We start from the raw sequence: 12245 nt of genomic DNA on the forward strand, positions 1-12245 counted from the left end.
TGCCCAAGGAGTTCCAGGGGCAGATCTAGAACAAAAACCAGGGCCCTTCTCTAGATACGGGGGGGAGGGAGGGCAGTCTTCATTTCCAAATCATTGCTCTCTCCCCACCCCCTTTCATTTGGGAACGTGGTGGAGGATACCTGGAAGGCAGAGGTGAGGGGAGCCTCACCTCACTTCTTGCCGCACCCCCACACTGGCTAACCTGGAGAGCCATCCCACCTCCAATCTCTGTACCATCAAAATGCATAGCTTCAGCCACCTCCACACACGCCAGATCCTTTTGCAAGCCCCCTCTGAGAGGGGATGATACCAAGTTTACGAAGACGGCTGTGTGCCTGGCACACCAAGAGCTAAAGCTTGGGAGGGCAATACTGCCGCTTAACTGCGGTGTGGTTTTTCACAAGATGTTTTCCCACTGTTGACAGCGTGCTCCAGTCAGACACTGGCTGCAAATGGACTCGGGCTGTGAGTCAGCAACAACATCTGGGAGTTGGAGCATGTGATGAGAGGATGGCCAGTAGGTAGAAAATCAAGCCGTGACCGATTTGGGGGTGAACATCAGGAACACAAGAGATGCCACGGACACCCCAGTCTCCCTCAAGCGGTAGTCCTCAGGTACCGTCCACCATGACACATGGGACGGATGAGGCCCACAGGGGAGGCAGGCTTCCGAGGACACATCCTGGGTGAGCTGTGTGTCCACTCCTTCTCCCCTGCGTTGGGCCACTCATGGCGACTCAAGAGAGAGAGAGAACAGCCCAACTGTCCTGCAAACCTCCATCTGTGATTATCCACGGTGAGCAAAGCAAAGTCTCTGTGACGCGCCTGCACCTCACAGGTGACCCCCATCAGGCTTACGCCCAGGCCTGAGGCAGTGCTGGCTCCAGTTCTTTAATCTTGGGCAGGTCACCTGATCTCACCGGGCCTCCATGTCTAGGGCTGTAAGATGTGAGTAATGATAGCTGTTCTCTTGGAACTGTTGAGGAAGTTGAATGAGATAATGCATGAGGAGTGCTTAGCTCACTGCCAAGCACTCCCAAAGTACTACTTATAATCAGGTGAAATACATTTTCCCAGGAGACTGGTTACCCAAATACGTATGTTGAAATGGAGATGTATTATCCAAACATAGCTCAAAATTCAGAAAATGAAGATGTACAAATATAAAATGAAGTAAGCACTGAAAGCAAGTGTGTTCCCAATGATCCCCACCAAGATGACCTGATAGATTTCTGTCACTGTAAAGGGTTTTGATGGCAGTAAGGTGCTGGGGCACATGCTGGCCCCTAAGGGCTCAGTGCTAGGAGAAACCCGCCAGGCTGTAACTGAGGGGGAAAGAGTTTGCCAACTCACATCGTTTTGGAATATATCTGATAGAGGCCACTGACTTACTTAAAGTAGGGTCTCTTAACCTTGGCGTAATTCACATTTTGGGCTGGGTGATTCCTTGTCGTGGGAGCTGTCCTATGTACTGTCAACTGTTCACCAGCATCTGTGTCCTCTACCTCATGGATGCCAGTAGCACCTCACTTCCACGATGTGACAGCCACAAATATCTCCAAACATTGCCAGATGTCCCCTGGGTAGCAAAATCACCCCTAATTGAGAACCACTGTTTTCCTCTTTTTTAAAAAAGTTTGTTTATTTATTTTTGAGGGAAAGAAAGAGCTCACAAGCCAAGGAGGGACAGAGAAAGAGCGAGAGAGAGAATTCCAAGCGGGCTCCACACTGTTAGCACAGAGCCCGATGTGGGGCTCGATCCCACCAACTGTAAGACCATGACCTGAGCTGAAATAAGAGTTGGACACTTAACCGACTGAGCCACCCAGGTGCCCTGAGAACCACTGTTAAACTGAAGCCCATATCATTGCAATAGGGAAATAAAGATGTTTTTAATGTCCTTTAAAAATACTACTTATATAGCATGTTAAAGTATGGCTTCATTTATTTACATCTTTTCTGAAAGCAGTTGGTTTTTTAAGAAATAAAAACATCAGGGGTGACAGGGTGGTTCAGTCGGTTAAGCATCCAACTCTTGATTTCAGCTTAGGACATGGTCTCACTGTTCATGAGATAGAGCCTCTTATTGGGCTCTGCGCTGACAGCATGGAGCCTGCCTAGGATTCTCTCTCTTCCTCTCTCTCTGCCCCTACCCTGCTTGTGCATGTATGTATACACACACACACAGACACACACACTCTCTCTCTCAAAAGAAAAGAAGAGAAAAGAAAAGAAAAGAAACAAAAACATCAAAGGCCTTTTCTCACAATTCTTAGCTTATTGGATTTTAAAAGTAAATATTGAGAATATCAGCCTCTTTAGGAGTTAAAGTTTTTTTCCTCCATTAAATGGTACATTTAATAAAACATAACATGGTATTCAATTAAAACCAAACAGAAGTGAAACAAGTCATACAGAAAAAGACAGATACCATATGTTTTCACTCTTATGTGGATCCTGAGAAACTTAACAGAAGACCATGGGGGAGGGGAAGAGGAAAAAAAAAAAAAAAGAGAGGGAAGGAGGCAAACCATGAGAGACTCTTAAGAACTGAGAATAAACTGAGGGTTGATAGGGGGTAGGAGGGAGGGGAAAGTGTGTGATGGGCATTGAGGAGGACACCTGTTGGGATGAGAGCTGGGTATTGTATGGAAACCAATTTGACAATAAATTTCATATTAAAAAAAATAAAGCTAAATGGAAAAAAAAAACAAAAAGCCAAACATAGTTGCATATTTTAAAACTCCTGGTTATTTCTCATTTTAACTTGTTTTCAAAAATTGGCATGAGACCTCACATGATATACTAAACTTAAGTCCAAATGGATCAAAGATCTAAATGTAAGAGCTAAGACCATAAATTTTTTAGAAGAAAACAGGCATAAATCTCTGTGACTCTGGATTAGGCAATGGTTTCTTGGATATGTTACTAAAACAATAAACAACAAAAGAAAAAAGTCGATAAATTGGCTTCATCAAAATAAAAAATGTTCATGTTTCAAAGGAGACTATCAAAGATATGAAAAGACAACCCACTGGGAGAAAAGTTTTACAAGTCATCTATCTGATGAGGGTCTAGTATCCAGAATACGTAAAGATCTCTTACAACTCAAAATATAAGACAAATAAACCAATTTTAAAATGGGCAAATGATCTGAATAGACATTTCTCCAAGAGAGACACAAAAACGGCCAATACACATAAAAAAGATGCTCAACCCTATTAGCCATCAGGGAAATGCAAATGAAGCCCAGAAGGAGACACTACTTCAGACCCACCAGAATGATTATAATAAAAAAGACAGGGGCACCTGGGTGGCTCAGTCGGTTAAGCTAAGTTTCTGACTTTGGCTCAGGTCATGATCTCACGGTTCACGAGTTTGAGTCCTGCGTCAGCCTCTGTGCTGACAGCTCAGAGCCTGGAGCCTGCTTCGGATTCTGTGTCTCCCCCTCTCTGCCCCTCCCCTACTCATGCTCTCTCTCTGTCTCTTGATAATAAATGTTAAAAAAATAAAATAAAAGACAGATAATCACAAGTGTTGGTGAGGATGTGGTGAGAGTGACACCCTCATGCACTGCTAGTGGGAATGCAAAATGGTGTGGCCACTTTGGAAAACAGTCTGGCAGTTTCTCAAAAGCTTGCACATAGTTACCATATAGTGCAACAATCCCACTCTAGGTAAATACCCAAGAGAAATGAAAGCAGATGTCCATACAAAAACTTATAAATGAACTTCATTTATTATTCAGAATAGCCAAGAAGTTGAAACAACTCAAATGTCCATCAAGTGATGAATGGATAAGCAGAATGCAGTACATCCACACGACAATACTATTTGGTGATAAAACAAAACAAAACAAAACAAAAAAAACATAGTACTGACATATGCCACCACATAGACGAAACCTTGAAAACATGATGCTAAGTGGAAGAAGCCAGTCACAATGGAACACAGTACCTGAATCCATTTATATGAAGTGTCCAGAATAGTCAAATCTATAGACACAGGAAGTAGATTAGTGGTTGCCTCAAGCTGGGGTGGCTGGAGAGAAATAAATAGGGAGTGAGAGCTAATGGGCGTGGGTTTATTAGGTGATGAAATTGTTCTAAAATTGATTGTGGTGATGTTTGTATAACTCTGTGAATACACTAAAAAACACTGATTTGTACATTTCAAATGGGAGAATTTTATAGCATGTGAATTATATCTCAAATAAAGCTGTTATTTATAAATGGCATACGTTATCTAGGGAAAAATTAGAAAAGTGGCTAATGCAGTAGCTAACTAAATGGTCAGGGACCACCAAGGGCAGAAGGCTCTTCGTGTGCCAGTGGTCAGCAGTGATGCTGAGACTGGCCAGGCTGGAGCTGGCCAAATTTAAAATGGTGTCCTGTTTGATGATGTGATAAGCCTCACCAGGTAAATTAGTCATTGAGAAGTTAAATGGGTAAGAAAATACTGCCTTGGATGTCTCAGGACTCTTAAAACCTAAAACTGAGTCTCAGACCAAAGCTATCCAATAGGGAAGGTAAATACTACAACCATTTTCTTGGTGGCTCTGACTAGGAGAGTTATTTTGTGAACAGGTATATGTAGAGATGTATCTTTCATTCTTGTATTGCTTGTTCATTCAATAAATATCTGTGGGTATTATGTATCCAGGTTGCTAACAGGCAGGGACAGGACCCCACAAAGAGATATCTAGTTTGGAGCAACTGGGGAGGGGGCAGGTAAATGGGGGAGGTGAATTGAGAGGAAAGTCTCAGCTCCTGCATGTATGGAAAACTCTGCATTGCTTTGGTTTTCAAGTTAATCAAGATCCTAAAAGGAGGTCTATTTCACGGAATAGCAGAGAACGTCTATCACTCGCCTCCACATTACCTGTTAAGGTTGTATACTTCCACACTGCCCGCGGTAACTGGAACCTCTAACCTTGAAAGAATTTGTCTCGTTCTCCTCATCTTAAAGTGTGTACAGGGTTAATCTGCTGGGCAGGCCCTTCTTTGTAGTAACCTCAAAGGGAAGCATCAGTGTGGCTTCTCCAGGGCAGTGATCAATTAATTCTGCATTAGGGGAATAGGTATTTACATGCACACACCACACATGTATCTCCACTCCAAAGACAGGTTGGTTAGGGATGAGATTTTCTTTGGGAGACAACCTTGTTAGGTAGGACTCAAATCATGTCTTCATGTCCTTACACTTGGAAATGTACTCCTATGAGGAGGGCGGCTCTCTGATCTTAGGCTAAAATTACATCTGGTAGTTGCTTGTGGGGTGACGGGGTCTGTGGCACACTACAGTGCCTCTACACAACTCAACTCCAGAGAATTATTGCCATGTAAGAATATGGGTGACACCATTATATCTGCTCATCTTTATGTGGAAGCTCTTGGTTTTTAAATATTGGCACAAAATCCAAATATTTTAAAAACCATGTTCAGGTCAAATAAAACACATCTGCAGTCCAGACCAAGTCCGTGGGCTACCGCATTTTGCCATGTCTGACCTAAGGTTCCCATCAGACTAGAATTCAGTGTAGAGAAGGTCAAGATATTCATTCATTTATTTGACAAATATTTACTTGAGTGTCTTGCCCATGTCAGGCTCTGGGCTAGAGGAAGAAAGAAGTGTGTGTGTGTGTGTGTGTGTGTGTGTGTGTGTGTGTGTGTGTGAGTTTTAAATTTAGTGGTTTAAAATTTTTCAAAAACACATGAAAAGTTTAATATGTTTTTGGAAAAATCACAAGGGAAAAAAATTAGGCAATCTCTTTCGGTGTTTCCCTACTCTTGGGTTTTTAAATGGTGACTTCCTTCTAAATGTTGTAAAATTAAAACTCGGATGTGCAGCTTGACAGGTTAACATCTTAATTTAACTTTCACACCCACACTCTGGGGTCCAGTTGTCCACAGGACAATGGAAACTTTGCTGTATCCTTAAATGTGCTGTTAGGAGCTCTAACACCCTGCCAACAGGTGCCCGTAAGGCCACATATCAAATATCTGCACAATTATCATTGCTATAGATAGTTAGAGCTATGTCAGAAGCCATTCCAGCCAGGACCACTGTGGGCTTGTTGAGACGTGCACACATGTACAAACGTGCAGGCAACACAGGCACACAACACAGGCGCACACACACACACACACACACACACACACACAATGTATTGAAAGGATCGTGGATTTCTGGCAGCTCAGTGCTGCAAAGCTCTAAGAGAGACTCTGGGCCAATTCTTCATTTCCACTGAGGACACTGAGGCACAGAAAAAGCCAGGAAGCCTGAGTTCATATACGGATGACACTGTATTAGCATACCCAAGAATCAGTATGACTATTTCCAGACTGGTGACTAATCATACATAAATTGTCCCCTAATCTGATTCTTCACGGCAACAAAAAAACAAGCAGTTTTATCACTTTTCTTAAATAAATCAGCTTGTATCTAAAGATGAGGGAATGTTAAAGGTGCCCCCACCTTTAACTCCAGCTCCAGGAGACCTGGATTTCTGTTCTGTGACTGAACCACAACACGACTCCTCAGAAGAGGACAGGTCATGTGGTACAATCTCTGCTGCATACTGGGAGCAGCCGGCTGAGGGTCAGGGAGGGGAAGGGCCTAGCTTGAGGTCATATGCTGGACTGACAGCCTAAGACTCTTGACTTCCAAGCCACAGAAAATGTTCCATCCCACCTGACAGGCTTCCTCTAGGAACAGATCCCGGAAACCAGATGTGGTGCCATATGAGAACCAGTTTTCCTCTCCAAGTGTTAGAAAGCCAGAGCTCACCTCCTTATCAAACTAGTCTCGGTTTGCAGATGGAGAAACTGAGGCCCAGAAGCATGGAGTTACAGTCCTGGGGGAAGAGTGAAACCCTGGAGGCTGAACTTTGCAAAATGCCTACTGACTTCTCTCCTCCACCCCATTTTAAACGACCTAACCCTGTCCTAGATGGCCCCTCTCCCTCCCCTTCCACCACATCTGCAACACCAACATTTTATAGGCCAGTCACCCAATTAGAAGGTATCTGGCCACAGAATATCTTTTTAACTGGACTTGAGAACTTTTATTTTCCAGTTATCTCCCAGGTATGTTTCCCCTTGTATAAAATGAGGCCCTCTAGCTCCTCAGGGCCTGGATGATATAGAGCACTCTGCCTCTGCATTCCTGACCAGTGACTTCTAGATCCCACTAGAAATCATTCAGTGGGGCTTCAACAGAGCTCTCTTGTCTGGTGGGGGGGGGGGCGGGGGGAGGACTTAACCTGAGAGTGTAGGAGGGTGCCACACCACTCATATCCCAGGCACAGAGGGACAGGCAGGGTCCAAAACTTTAAGTGCCCCCCCCCCTTTGAACATATTCCCACCCCAACACACTCTGGGCATCTTCCCCCCTTCTCTTGCTCTCCAGAAAGATCCAGGCCTTTGGCTCCGCTGCCTTGACCTTGCTACGGGACCGGTGAAACCCAATAGTTGCTACTTCCCCCAGTTAACTTTTTAGGGCATTAGTGCTGACATTCAAAGGCACGTTTGTGGCCAAGTCCATTTGTGGTGGGGCTTATTGGTCCTAACAGCACACTTATCTCACTCTGGTGTTCATGGCACAAGGTGGGCCAAACCTTCCCTTCCCCCATGTTCTGATCCTCCTTTTCTGCCTCACATTCAAGAAAAATCTTCCACGTTCCCTGCTGTGCTGGGCCCTGGGCATCCTGAGACAATGAATGCGTGACTCTGCTCCACCGGGGCCCATAGCTAGAGGGGAGACACATGTCCATGTGTGAGCAATTGTACTCAGCTTCTTGGAGGAGGTGGTTCCTGAGCTCAGTGAGTCCCAGTGGACCAGGCAGGAAAAAGCCAGGTGAGGAGGACAGAGGAGAGGGTCTTACAGGGGACAGAAAGCACATTACAGAGGAGGGTGTGGCGGGACGAGGGGGCGTGGCCTGCTAGGGGAAGGAGTCTGGGTGAGTCTGAAGCTGCAGCATTCTGAAGTGTCTGCATCCTGTGCAGACCATCCTCCATCAAGCTGTCATGCCTCCAAGTGGGACCATCAGAGCTGCCTCCTGGCTGGCTTCCCTGCCTCACGCCTCTCCCTCTCCTTTCCCCTCCCGCCAGCCAGACAGACCCCCCCCCCCCCCAACATCAACATCTGTGTCATTCCTCAGTACTGTCACAAATGCTCAGTGTCTCCACTAACCTCCAGAATCACCAACAAACTCATCAGCCAGGTACAGAGAACTTCTCATGATTTGACCCCAACACACTCCTGTCCTCAAGTGTTCCCTGTTCCAGCCTCTCCGGGCTGCTCCACATTCCACGGCCGCGCCCTGCTCTCACATCACCATGCCTGTGCTCAGGCTGTGCCCTCTGCCTGGCATTCCCCTCCACCTACGCCCCTGAATTTGTCTTTTAAAACCCTTCCCTCGGGCACCCTGCTCGGCCTTTGCAGTGCTCCCCACATCGATCCAGTAATTCTCTGCCCAAACTCTCCTAGGCTTCCTGCCAGTGCTTATGCAATGCTCATCGTATTCTGTCTTGGAGCACATCTATGCTGGATCTCTCCCTGGGGAGACAGAGTGCCCCTCAGGGGCCAGCTGCGATGTATATTTGTCCTCTCTGCATCCCCAACACCAAGCACTGTGCGCTAAGAAAATGTACTCTGAATAGTCCAGAGTCATACAACACTCTGCTCCAGCTCGGGAACGATGGTATCGCCTATCCACCCTTCGGGTCAACATCACACCTGCTGCCCCAAGCAGGTTGGGGGTAGGGGGATACATGAGAGGTGCTAGGGTGGGGGTGTCCAGGATGGGGTTCACCCACTGACGGGGATTTTGGGAAATGCCAAACTGCCCTTTTTGTGATGTTTTCTTTAAGGGCCTGGATTTGGTTAATTTCCTGCCAACTTTTTTTTTTTTAATGTTTATTTATTTTTGAGAGAGACAGAGACAGAATGTGAGTGGGTTGGGACAGAGAAAGAGGGAGACACAGAATCTGAAACAGGCTCCAGGCTCTGAGCTGTCAGCACAGAGCCAGACGTGGGGCTCAAACTCACAAGCTGCGAGATCATGACCTGAGCTGAAGTCGGATGCTCAACCGACTGAGCCACCCAGGCGCCCCAATTTCCTGCCAACCTTTCTCACTCTGCCTCAGAGCCTTAGGCAGAGCAGAGCATTAGGCCATCAAACTGGCAAACTCACAGTGACAGACTCCAAACAGTACCCGATATCATGTCTCCCCTTCTTTGGTAATAAAAGCACTCTACTCCTACAGCTGAGCAGAAAGCCACTTGGATTAAAGACGACTTTTCCCAGGCCCCCTTGCAGGTAGGCTGATCCACAGAACTCAGCCCTGGTCCATGAGAAGGGTCTAACGGTGATTTCCAGTAACCTTCCTTAAAAGGCACTTACATAACGGCTTTTCTCTTTTCCTTTTTCTCCCCCTTCCCTCTATTCCGATGCCTTGTGTGCAGCTATCACGGCCGCCACCCCGGACCGTGAGGATGAAGACTACACCCCAGGGATGGCCAGAGACGAGCTGGATGGAATCTGGGACGCTGGGAAGTTTGGGGAGCTGAGCTCCATACCAGCCCTAAACTGCCCACTTCTGGACTTGTACTTGAGGGGTGAATAAACCACTGCTCAAGTAGTGTTATTTTGAGTCTCTTATACTCGTAGCCAAACTGCATCCTACCTGACAACCTAGGTTCTCATCCCAGGGCTGTGAGGCCACAAGAAGTGTGATGGTGCTCTCTGGCTTTGGATCCTCCTTCTCTAAAATGAATTTCAAAAGCCCTATTAGTGTCATACTGCAGAATAAAGGTGTGAACTCCATACAGACAGAACTTATTGCCAGGGAGTTTTATCATCATAGGGCATAATTGTTCATTTCCATTCAACCGAACAGGTACCGCATTATGGGGACACTCAGGATATCTGCATTTGATTGTGCAAGTTGCGCACTGCACAACTCCAAGGACATTATCTGCTTTCTGGTTTATGTGAACAACGTCTCCTGCAACGCACAACTTACACATCTGTACCTGGCTGCCCTATATCTGGTGGTACAATGTGGCTTCAAATTTAGGAAACCTAGATTCTAGTGGGCAAATCATACATTCAGTTTCGACAAACATTTGTCAAGCAGGTACTATGTGCCAGGTACTGGGTTAGGTGCTTTTCGTATATCTAACCATATTTATATATATTTGTGCGTGTGTGTGTGTGTGTGTATAAACAGAAACAAAAGCCTGTCATATGAAACAGAGCCTGAGTTGCAAACTAGGAGGCCTATAGTCCAAACAAATGCCAAAACTTGGGCTGGTTGTCTGTGCATTTAAATGTGGTATCAACATTTTGGGGCGCCTGGGTGGCTCAGTCGGTTGGGCGGCCGACTTCGGCTCAGGTCATGATCTCGCGGTCCGTGAGTTCGAGCCCCGCGTCGGGCTCTGTGCTGACCGCTCAGAGACTGGAGTCTGTTTCAGATTCTGTGTCTCCCTCTCGCTGACCCTCCCCTGTTCATGCTCTGTCTCTCTCTGTCTCAAAAATAAATAAAAAACATTAAAAAAAATTTAAATGTGGTATCAACATTCTAAAAAGAGGGAACTTGCATGTAAAAATTCAGATATCCACCATTTCTTGAAAAATTAAATGGTCTGGCCATATTGAGCTTTCCCTTCCACATTGGCAACAATTGGTGGAGCTGAATGGCAAGTGCCCTTTAGTCAAACACAAAATGTCCTGTTTGCTTCTGTCCCCACTACCCCCTACTGTCACTGACACGGGTCAAGAATCAGTTACCATTCATCACTGACTGTGTTGTTACTTATCTTCCTGGAAGGTTAAGTGGCAAGTGAAAACTTTCTTCTGTCCACATCTTTTTCAAGAGTGGAAAAGTGGGGGCGCCTAGGTGGCTCAGTCAGTTAAGTGTGCGACTCTTGATTTCGGCTTAGATCATGGTCGTGCAGCTCTTGAAATTGAGTCCCACATTGGGTTCTGTGCTGATAGCACAGAGCCGGCTTGGGATTCTCTCTCTCTCTCTCTCTCTCTCTCTCTCTCTCTCTCTGCCCCTAGCCTGCTTGCTCTTTCTCTCTCAAAAATAAATAAATAAACATTAAAAATAAGAGTGGAAAAGTAAAAGATGAACCAGAATGGAAAAAGTAAAGACGAACCATGTGCCTCAAGAAATTGGTGTATCTCCCTCCCTTCATGTCTATTGCCTATCTGATGTTGTGGGTGCTGGGTCTGCTGCCTCTCAAGCAGACAGTGTTCACAGAGTGGGAGAGATGGGGAAGAGACTAGAAGGCAGGGTTTAAACTTTATCTACTGTGATTTTTTTCTTTTTAAGGGTGATCTGAATAAAATAAGGTAAAATTTTTACTTTTGTTAAATGCAGATGATGGGAGCATAGGTATTGTCTGTACCTTCCTATGGGTTTTGAATGTTTCCCATTAAAAATGTCAAAAGAAAATTGCTCAGTGTCTCAGTGTGGGTCAGGTGCAGTGCTGGGGGCTTGGTGGGAGGGCAGGGGGGGTTGGGAGAAATGGGAGGGTTTTGAACTGAGGAGTGAAGGGCTTCAGGACCACCAGGTCTCCTAGCAAAGAAGCAGGAGAAGAGGGACTAAGGAGAGAGGAGGGCTCTTCAGAGAGGCTAGAGAGGGGTGTGGGGAGCTAGTCATGGGGCCAGAAGACAGAGCTTAGGGTGGGGACACACTGACACCTGGCCTCACTCACCCTCTCCCTGCCAGGCCCATCCTTGGTTCTGTGCATGGCCGGCAGTGTTTCTAAGGATGTGTGCCTATTTTTAGAGCAGAGATTTATTTCTTTCCATTTCAACTGTTTACTTCTGTCCTGGGCTTGCAATTCTGCTGGTTTGTGTTACAAGGGAGAACCATAGCCCTGTGGACCAAACTTGGCTGCTTCCTGCATGGCCAAGAGTGTCCTCTGGCTTACTGGGTGCCATTTGGGGCATGAGTAGGGAGGATTTTATGATTTTGTGGAGTCTGATGGGAAGTAGAGTGATGTGACAGGAAGTCCCAAGTTCTCATCCTAGGTCTGTGGCTGACTTGCTGTGTGACCTTGAATAAGACCTCTGTCCTCTTTGGGCTTCAGGGGTTTTGTTGTTGTTTTTTCATCATTAAAATGTCAATATTACCACTTTCCTCATAGGGTTGGTATGAGGAGTCAATGAAATGCATAAAGCACCAAGTGAATGAATGACATGTGTCCGGGAGGGACGCCATAAATGTGGG

General features: G+C 45.9%; 1 protein-coding gene across 1 annotated transcript in view; it reads right to left on the minus strand.

Moving 5' to 3' along the window:
• The window catches only part of TMOD1 (tropomodulin 1), an 87544-nt gene that overhangs the window by 47145 nt on the left and 28154 nt on the right, over window positions 1-12245 (minus strand). The gene's annotated exons all lie outside the window — the stretch shown is intronic.

This window comes from Prionailurus viverrinus, chromosome D4 (genome assembly GCF_022837055.1).
Source record: "Prionailurus viverrinus isolate Anna chromosome D4, UM_Priviv_1.0, whole genome shotgun sequence".
NCBI classification, from domain to species: domain Eukaryota; kingdom Metazoa; phylum Chordata; class Mammalia; order Carnivora; family Felidae; genus Prionailurus; species Prionailurus viverrinus.